The 12,879-nt window shown below is 55.6% G+C and overlaps 2 long non-coding RNA genes across 5 annotated transcripts; one reads left to right on the top strand and one right to left on the bottom strand.

Annotated features, from left to right (window-relative positions):
* Positions 1 to 1,900: 1,900 nt before the first annotated feature.
* LOC113617877 (uncharacterized) lies at positions 1,901 to 10,088 on the bottom strand. 4 transcript variants are annotated; one of them, XR_003431798.1, is made up of 3 exons: positions 9,598 to 10,088; positions 4,640 to 4,816; positions 1,901 to 2,673 (listed from the first exon to the last, which is right to left on the bottom strand). It is a non-coding gene; the product is annotated as an uncharacterized LOC113617877 (long non-coding RNA). The 4 variants fall into 4 exon arrangements; XR_003431799.1 differs by lacking the exon at positions 1,901 to 2,673 and having other exon boundaries at positions 2,718 to 4,816; positions 9,598 to 9,710; positions 9,861 to 10,088; XR_003431797.1 differs by lacking the exon at positions 4,640 to 4,816.
* A 313-nt stretch (positions 10,089 to 10,401) lies between these two features.
* LOC113617878 (uncharacterized) lies at positions 10,402 to 11,565 on the top strand. Its single transcript, XR_003431800.1, has 2 exons — positions 10,402 to 10,835; positions 10,951 to 11,565. It is a non-coding gene; the product is annotated as an uncharacterized LOC113617878 (long non-coding RNA).
* The last annotated feature ends 1,314 nt before the right edge of the window (positions 11,566 to 12,879 follow it).

The raw sequence follows: 12,879 nt of genomic DNA, 5'->3' as shown, positions 1-12,879 counted from the left end.
CTCCAGCCTCCCGGGAGGAAAGCCTGGGCTCCTGGGTCTCTCAGGGTCCCCCGGGAGCGCTGGGGCCGCAGAGGGGCTGGGTTGGACGGGGTGGGGCGCTGGGGCTGAGCTGGAGGCCAGCCAGGGCCAGGGACGGGGAGCGGCTCTGGGGCTGGGGGCTGCCAGGCCGCCCTTGGAAGTGCTCCATGGGGCACTAACTGGTACAAAGCCCAGGTAACGACAGGGATGCCCACCCTGGAGGGCCGCCCCTACCGGTGGAGGCCTGCGAGCTGCCACCAGCCCGTCCACACCCAGGACGGGAGCCACGGGCCCAGCCACCACCAGGCAGGTGCGGGCCCCCCGCGGGCCTGTTGTGAGGCCCCGTGGAGCTGAGCCTGGACACGTGCATGGCAGTTGTTCCCACAGTGGTCGCAGGAGGAGGTCCCCCCCCCCCCCGCCCCCCGACCTCACCAGGCAGCCGCTCACCCTTCAGGCTCCCGGCGTGCCGCCTCACCTGAATCAGGCTGCCCAGACGGGTGGGGCCCCAGACTTGATGACCTAAGGGTGTTGTCTCTGTGCGCACACATGCGCTGTGCACGCGGGTAGGCCCGGCCCACGGGCAGGAGGCGGGCGTTCCCAGGCTGTCGCCGGTGGTGCCGGGAGGGCGGCCCTGGGCCTGGAGCTCTCGCGCTGACCTCGCCCCTGCTCCCCTCCGCCCCTTCCTCCACGGAGCTCCCACCCGCCCCACCTGGGACGCACCCTCCTCTCAGGCCAGCCTACCTGGTGCGTCTCCTTGGCCTCTTTCTCTGGGCAGCAGTAGATAACCCATCCCGCTCTAAACACCTGTTCACGGCCACCCCTGCCTGTGTGCCCTCCTGAAGGGCGGGGCCCATGTCCACTCACTCTGCATACCAGGGCCCTGCCCTGGGCCTCGTCAGAGTTCAAGAAACGTTTGTTGAATGAGCAAGGGGCCCGATAGAGCTGGGGATGGGCAGGGGGTGGGCTCGGGCTGCCCGTCCTGCATCCCAAATTCCTGACAGGTTTGATGAGACGCGCACGGAGAGGACAAATGTCTGGATACCAAGGGGGAAAGGAGTGGGGTGGGAGGGACTGGGAGACTGGGACTGACACATTTACATTATTGATACTATGTATACAATAGACAACTGACGGGAACGCACCGCACAGCACAGGGAACTCTACCTAATGCACTGTGGTGACCTAAATGGGAGGGAAGTCCAAAAGGGAGGGGATATCTGTATGTGTACGGCTGAGTCATTCTGCTGTGCAGTGGAGGCTAACACAACACTGCAAAGCAACCATACTCCAATAAAAATTAATGTAAAAATTTAAAAAAGTCAGAATTCCTGATAATTATCAGAAATTCCTGAAATCACAAATTAGTCTGTACTTGTTCTATAACACTTTATTTCCATGTCTCTGATATTGATTGGTTAAAACGAGTGACTAATTTTCCTATGATAGGGTCATGTTAAAAGTTTGGGGGCTTTTTTTTTTGGCGTACGCGGGCCTCTCACTGTCGTGGCCTCTCCCATTGTGGAGCGCAGGCTCCAGACGCGCAGGCTCAGCGGCCATGGCTCACGGGCCCAGCCGCCCCGCGGCATGTGGGATCCTCCCGGACCAGGGCACAAACCCGTGTCCCCTGCGTCGGCAGGCGGACTCTCAACCACTGCGCCACCAGGGAAGCCTGGCTTTTCTGTTTTATTTTTATTCTTTTTGGCTGTGCCGCGTGGCTTGTGGGACCTTAGTTCCCCGACCAGGGATAATTCCAGGCCCTCAGCAGTGAAAGAGCCAGGGAATTCCCTTTCTGTTTTGAAAACATATAACAATAAATGCTATGATCTAGTTGATTTCTTTTATCATTCTTAAAATACTTGCACCATCTCTCAGACTCTCTGCATCGTTACGGATCTCTAAAAAGTTCCGTTTAATAAGGAATATTAGGGTTAGCCGCACTTACAAGTGTCCACAGCCCACAGCAGACACTCGAACGTTCTCGGGGAGTGCTGGGATGACGTGAAGCCTGAGCGGCCAGCGAGGTTAACACCCGACACTGACCGGGAGCCAAAGGCCTCCCAAGTACACTACTCCTCAACACATCTGGCAGGATTTGAACAGTGCGCTGGGTGTGTGTGCTGACTGGTGTGGATTTTATATGCAGGGATGACTCACCGCCAGCAGCGCCGGCCCTCTCGCCTCTTACACCATGACAGCCGCTTGGAGCAACGCCGCCCCATCTCTCCCACACGCCAACCATGGCCCTGTTTCCCAGACGAGCCGCTCCACCGTCAGCACTTCCAGCTTCCGACTGGACACCAGGGGCTTCCCCAGCTGCCGGTGTCTTTGTGTTGATTAGTAAGTTCTAACTCTGGCAGAAGAATTATAGTCGTTTTTCCTGTCGTGCCAGTTTCTCGACTGCTTTCTCTTGGGATTCAGAATTACATATGTATTTCTTGAGAACTGCCTGGAAGGAAGTTCTTCAATCAGGTTTAGCCACTAGCCGGCCAGGTTCAAGTTGATGAACAGGTCGCCGGGGCCAGCACCGCGTGGGTGGGCAGCTGGGGCACAGCCGAGTGGCCACAGGGGCTGGGGGGGCCTTCACCTGGGTCCCTGCTGGCCCAGGGACCAACAGTTCTCCTGTCGGGTTAATCAAACAAGTGGGCACTGAGACATCTGTTTGGCACAGGGAGAAAAGAGAGGTTCTATTTAGGTTTAACTTTTAAAAATATATTAAAAACGTAGGCTTTATTGATATTTCACAAATAGATCGACTTTAAAAAAAACAAATTGGCTACTCATTAGCACGTTAGCTCTTAACTGGGGACAACGCCTTAGCTTGGGTTTGAAGCTGTCAGCAAGGAACGCCCGTCTGCTCCGAGCCTGCTGGGGCTTCACCAGCGTAGACTTTACAGACGCGCGTCATGGCGCGCACACCCCTTTTATCCATCGGGGTGTCAGACCCTGCAGGTTTGACCACTGGCCAGACCAGGAGCGGCAGAACACTGCCGCCAGACCCGGGACGAGCCACGCCCGTCGCCGAGGGGCTTTGAGAGCGCAGGGGCAGGGGGGATGCCGCCGGGTCCACCAGGGACCTCAGGCCCACGAGGCCCTGCCCGGCCTGGGACTGGGGCCTCGGTGCCCTGCAGGCTGGTTTTGGCCAGGACTCGTGGGGTGTCCCTGGCTTTGGGGCCACCAACCGGTCCTGCTGAGGCAGCGGGCTCAGGCAGGGCCGACCAAGAGAAAATAAAGCGCTCACTAAAGACCCAGCTTCCCACAGAAGCTGTGAAAAGTGGATGTAATTTCCCTGAGACACACTCTCAGAGGCTCTGCTCTACAGGCTGCCCAGGGACAGGGACGTCCCGGGGCTGGTCCTTCCTCCGGGCGTCCCTGAGCTCCCCTGCCCCTCCTGCTGTCCTGGCAGCCGGGCCATCTGGAGCCTTCGGGGGACCACACTGCCCTTGTTTTTGTTAAGGGCCTTCTTAGGAGAAAGTGCTTTTTGTTTGCTGAGACTTCTCCCCTGGACACGCCCGCGTTTTAGAACAAAAGGACAGCGCTTAACCCAGGTGACCAGACCTGGCACAGGCCAGAGGCTTCACCCTCCTGCAGGCTCACGGGGCACCAGGGCGGCACCAGCTGACCTTTGTGCCCAACAAGTCCTTCTGTGTCACCAAGGCTGGCGCTGTTCAAGCACCGTAAAAAGACGGCCGGTCGGAAGCAAAGGCAGCCAGTGTCCCCGTTCACAAAATGGGCAGAAACCCGAGACCCACGCGGGACTTGGCCCCTGACAGAAGGAGCCGGGAGGACTAAGCAGTAAACTGAAGTGAACTGGAGGTTTCTGTTAGGCAGTCACCTGGAGGGGACATTTGGGAGGCTGGCCGGCTGGGCGGTCAGGACTGGTCCCCCGCGCCGCCCCCCGGGCTCACTCAGACTCACAGAGACCATGATGTCCCAGGTCACAGAGCGGCCCTGGACGAAGTGGGGGGAAGCAGGCCTTGCTGCCGGCACCCCGGGGAGCGGCCCGGAGCAGGGCAGGAATCCTGAGAAGCCCGTCCGCCCTGCCTGCGGCCGCCTCTTCTCCCCACCTGCAGGCCTCTCTCTGGGAACCTGGGGCCTCGGGGCCGGGCCCCTCCCAGCCCCGCTCTCTGGGAAAGGATGGTCCCTCGGCCCTGAATGGTGCCTCTGTCTCGCCAGACGGCAGACTCATCTCATTGGCACAGATGCGTAGCCAGCCGCAGCCTCGGGCCTAGCAAGCCAGCCTCACCAGAGGGTTTCCTCCAGGGGCGCCCGGGGGATGCTTCTCCCCCAGAGAAAGTGTGCGGGGGTGGCCGCCTGGGCCGGGGTGGGGAGGGCTCAGGGGCTGGAGCCCTCCTGCCTGTGGGTGGCGGCAGAGCCCGGAGGAGCCTAAGAGAGGGACGGGAGTCAGGCAGGACGTCGGGCAGGGGCCAGAGAGCCATGGGCGCATCGCCCGGAAGAACAGGGCCGCCTGAAAGGGCTTCTGTCCCCAGCCATCGCCCCATCTGTGGGCCCCATGCCCGCCACCCTCCCCATTAGTCCTGTCGAGCAAGGCCTCAAAGGCTGCCGGTGAAAATGGCAACGTGTTCCCAGAACCAAGGTGAGTGCCCAGGGCCCAGTCGGTTACCTGGGGTGCCTGTGGCCAGGAGGGCGTCGCCTGGGTGCCCCAGGGAAAGTTCGGGAGAAAGGCCAGGCCTCCTGGCCTCCGAGCCTCCCAGTGAGGGAGGGGCCCCTGCAGCACGTCCGCCCTGGGATGCAGATGCTGAGGGGAGCGGTGGGTGTAACTGCAAAGCCCTCAGAGCAGCTGAGCGACAGATAAGAGTCACTCGTTGTTTCATCATCCCTTGCAGTGAGCCTCACCCCTGTGTGGGGCCCAGGAATGGGAATTCTGAGTTGAATTCTGCAGTGTCTGGGAGGGGGGCCTCTGACCCAGCACCAGGTGGGCGTACAGGGGGTAAAGGAGAAGGGGAGCCAGCAGGCCCCCACCTTGGGTCGCGAGAGCCACGTGGGAAAGAGTCTGAACAATAATTCCCAAGTTATTCAGCCTCAGCAAGGGAGGAAATCCTGACACCTGCTGCAACGTAGATGAATGATAAGGACGAGAAGCTCACGGAGAGAAGCCAGATGCAGAAGGGAAAATATTGTTTGGCTCCACTTACATGCGGCCCTAGAGTCGTCAGAAAGCAGATGGTGGGGGCACAAGGGCTGGGGAGGAGGACGGACAGTCGTGTTTAATGGGGACAGAGTTTCGATTTGGGAAGATGAGAAAATTCTGGAAATTCTGGAGATGATGACGGTTGCACAACAATGTGAATATGCTTAATGCTCCTGAGCTGTGCACTTAAACCTGGTTACAGTGGTAAATTTGTAATGAGTATCTTACTGCAATTAGAAAAAGAAGAAAAGAAAAAATCCAAAAGTAAAGATAAAAAACATATCTGCAGGGGCTTCCCTGGTGGTGCAGTGGTTGAGAGTCCGCCTGCCGATGCAGGGGACACGGGTTCGTGCCCCGGTCCGGGAAGATCCCATATGCCCCGGAGTGGCTGGGCCCGTGAGCCATGGCCGCTGAGCCTGCGCATCCGGAGCCTGTGCTCCGCAACGGGAGAGGCCACACAGTGAGAGGCCCGTGTACCGCAAACAAACAAACAAACAAACAAAACAACAACAACAACAAAAAACATATCTGCAGGCAAGGGCAGATGAGAACAAACATGGGGGTCGGAAGTAGGGGGTCAGGAAATGGCACTTTGAGAGCCTGCTGTGAGCAGGTCTGGGCCCCGTGCCAGCCTGCCTTCCAGGAGGGGCAGTGGTTCTCCCATGGCAGGTGCTGGCTGGGCTGCCTGAGGTCAGTGGCCCTGATAGATAAGGGAAAGGACAGTGATTGCCTTTGGGGTGGAGGACTCATTCGTGCTGTTTGAGTATTTACTTTGGGCTTATGTTAATGTCACAATTTAAAGCATTATTTTTAAATGTGACATTTAAAAAAATTTAATATTAGTTATTAAATAATATTTATATTATTAACTAATATTAAAGGTTAAGATGCTGGGACTTCCCTGGTGGTCCATTGGTTGAAACTTCGCCTTTCAATTCCGGGGGCACAGGTTTGATCACTGGTCAGGGAGCTAAGATACCACGTGCCATGCAGCCAAACAAAAGCAAAAATATAAAACAGAAGCAATATTGTAACAAATTCAATAGAGACTTTAAAAATGGTCCAGGGGCTGCCCTGGTGGCGCAGTGGTTAAGAATCCGCCTGCCAATGCAGGGGACACGGGTTCAGTCCCTGGTCCAGGAAGATCCCACATGCTGAGGAACAACTAAGCCCGTGTGCCACAACTACTGAGCCTGTGTGCCACAACTACTGAAGCCCGAGTGCTCTAGGGTCCGTGAACCACAACTACCGAGACTGCCTGCTGCAACTACTGAAGCCCGCGTGCCTAGAGCCCATGCTCTACAGCAAGAGAAGCCACTGCAGGAGAAGCCTGCACACTGCAACAAAGAGTAGCCCCTGCTCGCTGCAACTAGAGAAAGCCCACGTGCAGCAACGAAGACCCAACACAGCCAAAAAAAAAAAAAGGGTCCACATGAAAAAAAAAAAAAGGGTCAAGATGCGCCATTGCCGCAGGTCAAACATCTTCTTTGTCCCCAAACCTTCAATGAAGGGCGATGTGATTCACTGTGAGCAAGCATGCGTGTGGAGTGAGTGTGTGTGTGTAGGAATGGGAGTGTGTACATGTGTGTGCAAGTGTGCATGTGTGTACCTGTGGTCCTGCAGCACCACTGGCCCAGGCCTGGCCTGGAGGAAAATCGTCCACGGGGCACGGGGGGGTCTCACGCCTGTGAGAGGGGCTCGCTTCCCCTTGCCCGTGGCACTTGGGCCCAGAGCCCCGACCTTCCACGTCCGCACTGCAGAGAGATGGGCCTCGGCCAGGCCCACAGGAGGACTGGCAGGAAGGGCTGCAAGGCCTTGGGTCAAGGCAGCGGAGCACCGCCTGCAGCCCCGGCACAGGTGAGTGCTGAGTAAGGCTGGCTGGGACCTGCGGGCTCAACCCTGGGTGGGGGACGGCAGGGCGGGGCTGCCAGGCGGCTAACTCCAGGTCAAGCCCTAGAAAGCTCCGGGCCTGCGCTGGACTGTGGCCCAGGTCCCCGTGGGTGAGGGGGCAGCCTGTCCACGGGGTGTGGCTGGGCCTGCCATCAGCAGGTGAAACCCAAGGTGTGCAGTCTCCTGGAGGCCCACAGAGGCCCACAGGGTCTTATCAGGACCCTGCCCTGCACCTGCTTCAAGCTGTGTGCCCCCCCGCCCCCCCCCCCCCCCCCCCCCCCCCGCCCCACCGGCCCCCCCCCCCCCCCCCCCCCGCCCAGGAGCCCTGACCCGGGCACAGTGGGCCCTGACCTCCACCTGAGCACAGGAACCTTCTGGAAATGTTCTGATCCATGGTGGAGCTGGGGCCCAGATGAGCGCACTGTTACCTGGGCTCTGAGGGCAGGAAAGCCCTTCCCACAAGAGGGACGTTCGTCCCCACTGCCCCGGGGGCACCGTATATCCAGGGTCACAGAAATAACACGAGTCCCTTTCACGAGGGGTGTTTTGTCCTGCTCCAGGGGCCCTTCTGTTAGGACTCACCTCTCCAGGTCTGAAGACATTTAGGCCAAAAGGCAAAAATGTCCAAGTTGCAAAGACGAGTCATTGATCACAACGTGAGCATCCCATTCAGTCATCAGCCTAAAAGTTGTCTCCCTGGTTTGTAGCCCAGTCGCTGCGTGGTGACAGCCTCCCGCCATCTCCCGGCCACACATTCAAGTGTTTGTTCATCATTTATCCATGCAATGGCCTCCTCTTGGGCACCTGCTGTGTGCTGCCCTGTACCGGCTGCACCACACGGGTCACGCAAAGCCCCTGACCTCACGCAAGGACAGCGCAGTGGGAAAGGCAGACCCCGCGCTCGTGGTTCCACCAACAGGCTTTTAATTAGAGCTCTGGAAGGTGCCACGAAGGAAACCGATGGTCTCAGCTTGTAAGGATGGACCTAACTGTACTGGACCGAACTTGAGTCTGCTCGCCTGACACAGCAAAGCCAGTCTTCTGACACCGGGTTGTGGTGAAGGGAAGCGCAGCGTTTATTGTAGGTGCCAAGCACAGAGCACAGGCCGCTCGCGCTCAAGAGACCCAAACTCCCCAGTGGCTTCCGGGAAGGGGCTTTAGAGGCGACGCTTTTGGGGAGGGCTGCAGGCCGTGCACTTTCTTCTGATTGGTTGGTGGTGAGGTGACAGGGTGGCGGTTCAGGAATCTCAGTCATCAGCCTCTGGGGGCTATAGTGCTTGTGGTCAGCAGTGGCCAGCACCACCCTTCACCTGTTTCTGCAGATCAGCTCAAGGACATGCCTCAGGTTGTTATGCGTATTCCTTGAGGAGGAGCGAGGACTGTGTTGTCACTGAATTATTACCATTACTTCCTTGCTTCACTGCTTCACCTGTGAATCTGCATTCCCTCACTTCTGTAACTAGTGACTGCTTGAATCTGCTCTTTGGAACTCAGGGAAGGCCTAGGAGACTGAAGCCTTTTTCTACAAGCAAGAAACGGGGCATCACGGAGGGGCTTTTGTACCCGGGAGAGCCTCACGGGATCCTGCTCAGTTTCAATCCCCCTTTTCTTTTTTAAATTTATTTATTTTTATGTTTTGGCTGCATTGGGTCTCTGTTGCTGTGCGTGGGCTTTTCTCTAGTTGCGGCGAGCAGGGGCTACTCTTCGTTGCGGTGCTCGGGCTTCTCATTGGGTGGCTTCTCTTGTTGCAGAGCACAGGCTCTAGGCACACGGGCTTCAGTAGTTGTGGCATGTGGGCTTCAGTAGTTGTGGCTCGTGGGCTCTAGAGTGCAGGCTCAGTAGTTGTGGCGCACGGGCTTAGTTGCTCCGCGGCATGTGGGATCTTCCTGGACCAGGGCTCAAACCCGTGTCCCCTGCATTGGCAGGTGGATTCTTAACCACTGCGCCGCCAGGGAAGCCCCACTTTTCTTTTTTTGTTTGTTTGTTTTTTTGGCTGTGCCACGCAGCATGTGAGATCTTACTTCCCTGACCAGGGACTGAACCCATGCCCCCACCTTAGAAGCAAGGAGTCTTAACCACTGGCCTGTCAGGAAAGCCCAATCCCCCTTTTCTTTGATATTCCTCAATCCTGAGGGGAACAGGGACAGGAATGAGGTTTTGGAGAGGATGATTATAAATCCAGCAGAGGAACTCGGTTTGAGGGGGACCTGGCTTCATAGCCTGTAGAAGTGCTAATAATTTGGACTGAACTGTGAGAAATGAGGACCTGGCCAGGCAGCGGAGGAGGGCTCCAGGCAGAGGGAGCAGCCTCGCAGAGGAGGGAGCGAAGGCAGGAAGACGGAGCTCCAGACCTCAGGAGAGCGCAGGTGGGGGCCAGCCGGCAGGGCAGAGTCCGGGGCATCCCGTCCCCGACTGGGGGGCCCCTCCCTCCCAGGGCCCCGTCTCTGTGCTGGGGGGAGCCGCTCCTGTGCGTCACACAGGGAGGCCCCTGACCTGCCCCAGCAAGCCATCCGTGGGGCCTGCAGCGGCCTCTCACTTACCTCATCTCTCTCGATCCCCAAAGGCTCCCTCTAGGCTGCCACGTCTCACGGTTGCACACACAGCCCCTGTCACAGCCAGCAGGTCCCAAGTCCTTGGCGAAAACGTCTGTGGACTGAACGGAGGCGAGGTGGGCTCCGGTTTCACAGACGAGCGCGAGATGTGGGGAGTCAAGGGGGCATCAAGGGGGTTGAGGGGCGCGCGTCTCCAATGGGGCCGGCCCAGGGCCGTGACCTCACGGCCCCCCTCCTCTAGCCCCTTTCACCTGAGCCTCCTGACTCGGGTGCACAAGAGGGGCTGCAATTCCCTTTCGGTTCTCATTGATCAAGGTGGCCATCAATGACCCAATCTGAGGGCATTATTTCTCCGTCTCCCCATTGGCAAGCTTGGAATTCCCCAGAGGTGCCAGATGATGTTTCTGTGAGGCCAAAAAGCAAAAACATCTTCCAGCAGCAGAAACCCCCAAGGCTCTGACTGGTGAGAATAGCTCTCCCACAGTAATTGTCCCTGGGCCGGATGTCCTTCTCCCAGGTCAGGCACCCACTTAGGAGAGGAACTCCTTTCTTATGTAATGTGTGGGTTGTCCTAAAGTGTCACGGTTTCCTGTTGACACCCTTGCGTCACCTCTTGACAAACAAAGGCCACGTGGGTCTGCCCTATGTCAAGTCTGGGGCCCCTGGCCCCATAGCAAAGTGTTCAGTCATCCTGCTAAGGCATTGACGGGGTAACATATTGTTAAAGAGAAAACCAGGCCCCAGAGAGCGTCACCTGTGCTCAAGCCCAGGGCACCTGACCTAACAGCAGGCTCGACCTCCCCAGGAATGTGATCTTAATCCACCAGTCTGGAATTTCTTTAGCACCAATGAGGTCATCTGTCCCAGGGGCCTCTCCATCCCCCGAGGAAGAAGTGTGATAGAGCCTCCACCTTCCTCCAAAGATGACGCCTGGCCTGAAACTAACCTGCTCTTCTTTCACTCACAACTCCTTGCCCCACCCTCCTGCCTAAGAAAACCTTTCGTTTTGTATGCGCCCCCCTCGGAGGCCCTGCTGTTTATCGGCGGCGGTGCTGCCCATCTGTGAATCGCTTCACGAAGCCAGTTAGGAATCTTCAAATTTACTGGGCTGAATTTGGTTTTGTTAACAATATTTACCTTTGAAATTGAACACAACGGTCATGGCTCGTCCATATTCTGAGTATGGGAAGCGCGTTTGACATCAAAACCTGACTGGGACCCCTCAAGTGGCAGCAATTATAATTTGGTTATTTACTGTAGGAGAGAAGTTCAGGAGCACTCACAATGAGTCTTATTTCACTAATCAGAGCCGCATACACGTTTCGTCTCGAACGATTCTAGGAGCCGTACTTTTCACCTACGTCCGAGTTTGCTGTGTGCACGATGTCCCGGGGCTGCGGTCCCCCAGGAGGAGCCCCTGACCTGGGAGGTGCAGCTTCAGGAAGGAAAACCGGCCACCTTTACCAGATATCGGTTGTTGGGGGTTGAATTGTGTCCCCGCAGAAAGAGATGTTGAAGCCCCAGGACTTGTGAATGGGGCCTTATTTGGAAATAAGGTCTTTGCAGAAGCAGGAGAAACTCTGAGAACAGAGAAGAAATTTACCCTTTTGTGGGGAAATTTACATTTATAAGGGAAATCTCCATTTCTAACACATCTCCCCCTCTGTACCCGGAAAAGGAGGACGATTCTAAATCACAGAACTGCTTAACCTTGGAGAAGGCAGCAGACTGAAATCTGCATAACAACCTTACCCTTGTTTACTGTGCTTTTCCTTGTAACCTCCCTTAACTGGCTCCCCTCCCCCCTTCCCCCTCCCCCAACATCTTTGTCTTTATGTAAAGATGGTGTTTAAAATGATGGCTTGGATACCTCCTGGAGTTTACTAAATTTTCCTGGTGTCTCCCATGTATACCTGCGGTATACATGTTAATAAACTTGCATTTGTTTTTCTCCTGTATCTGTCTTTTATTATAGGGAGTCTTAGCTAAGAACTCAAAAGCAAAGAGGGAAAAAGATGTACATGTTCACACACACACACACACACACGAATACGATTTTACAAAAATGGGATCACTATATCAATAATGCATCTTGGATACATTTGATGTTAATAAGTATAATTACATTATTATTTTTATGGCCTGCAGAGTATTCCTGATAAGGAGGAACTGATTACCTGCAAAGTTGTGATCAATAACCTTGCATGTACTTTTTTCTTTCATTCTCTGTTCTTGCATTTATTGCCTCAGGGCAAATTTTTACAAATGTTATTCTTTGATCACAGATAAATTTCGCAGTAGAGCAATAATTGCTAAACTGTCTCAGTTTAGCAATTATTCGGGACCTTCACCTTCGGTTCCTGGACTCACAGGTGGGCTTGGCAGGATGTGTGTGCGTGCACGCCTGTGTCTACAAATTTTCTATCACTTGCACGTTTTGCTGGGGAGAAGTCCATGCCTTTTGTCAGTTTCTCTGAGAGGCCATAACACAGAAGAGCTGTGATTTACTGAGTATCTCTATGTGCCAAGCATGGAGCCAAGCACATACAATTAACCTTCACATGAAGCCTTTATCTCCATTTTACACACGAGGAAACAAAGTCACAGAGCCTCCCTCCTCTTCCAGACATCCTGCAAAACACAGATTCGTCACCACCTGGCTTCCCTTGCCTGCCAGGTAACAGCCCAAGGCCTTTCCAACTGTCTTCCGAGGCCAACCAGCCTCCCCACGTCTCTCCAAAGGCCTTGCACTCCAGATCAGATCCTTGCGGTTCCATGTTGAAGCGACTTCCACTGGAGTAGCGTTTCCAGCAGCACCGCTATCTGGGCTAACGCTAACTTTGGAATAAGTCTTTAATCTTTGACGATCTTCTCTGTTGTCCGCAAAGAGCTCCTTAAATATGGAGCATTACCTGATTTTCAGGGTGTTTGTTCCCCCAGAACGCCGAGAGACGCCTTGTTGGTACTGGTTGGTTTCTCTCCTGACACAGTTAACTCACTGCACTGGCAGACGTTTTAATAAATAAATATTTATTTATTTTTTGGAGGAAGACCAAGCTATTTGTGGCTAGTCTACTATTTAGACTCCAAGTCTCTGTGCTGTCTGCATACCGAGGTTAGCTCCCAATTGCGTTAAGTAGGGACTCATTTAAATGTGAGCTGTCACACGACAGCACTGTCAACGCCGGGAGGGAAAGAAAACCCCGGGGACCGGCTGGCAGGTAGGGTTGCGTGCGGCGGAGCCAGGTGCTTAGGCGCTGCAGGAAATTC

Source organism: Aethalodelphis obliquidens, unplaced genomic scaffold (assembly GCF_003676395.1).
Source record: "Aethalodelphis obliquidens isolate GAN/ISIS:26980383/991018 unplaced genomic scaffold, ASM367639v1 scaffold5, whole genome shotgun sequence".
Taxonomy (NCBI): Eukaryota; Metazoa; Chordata; class Mammalia; order Artiodactyla; family Delphinidae; genus Aethalodelphis; species Aethalodelphis obliquidens.
Note: the sequence above shows the minus strand (reverse complement) of the source record. Positions and strands in the feature narration are given on the sequence as shown.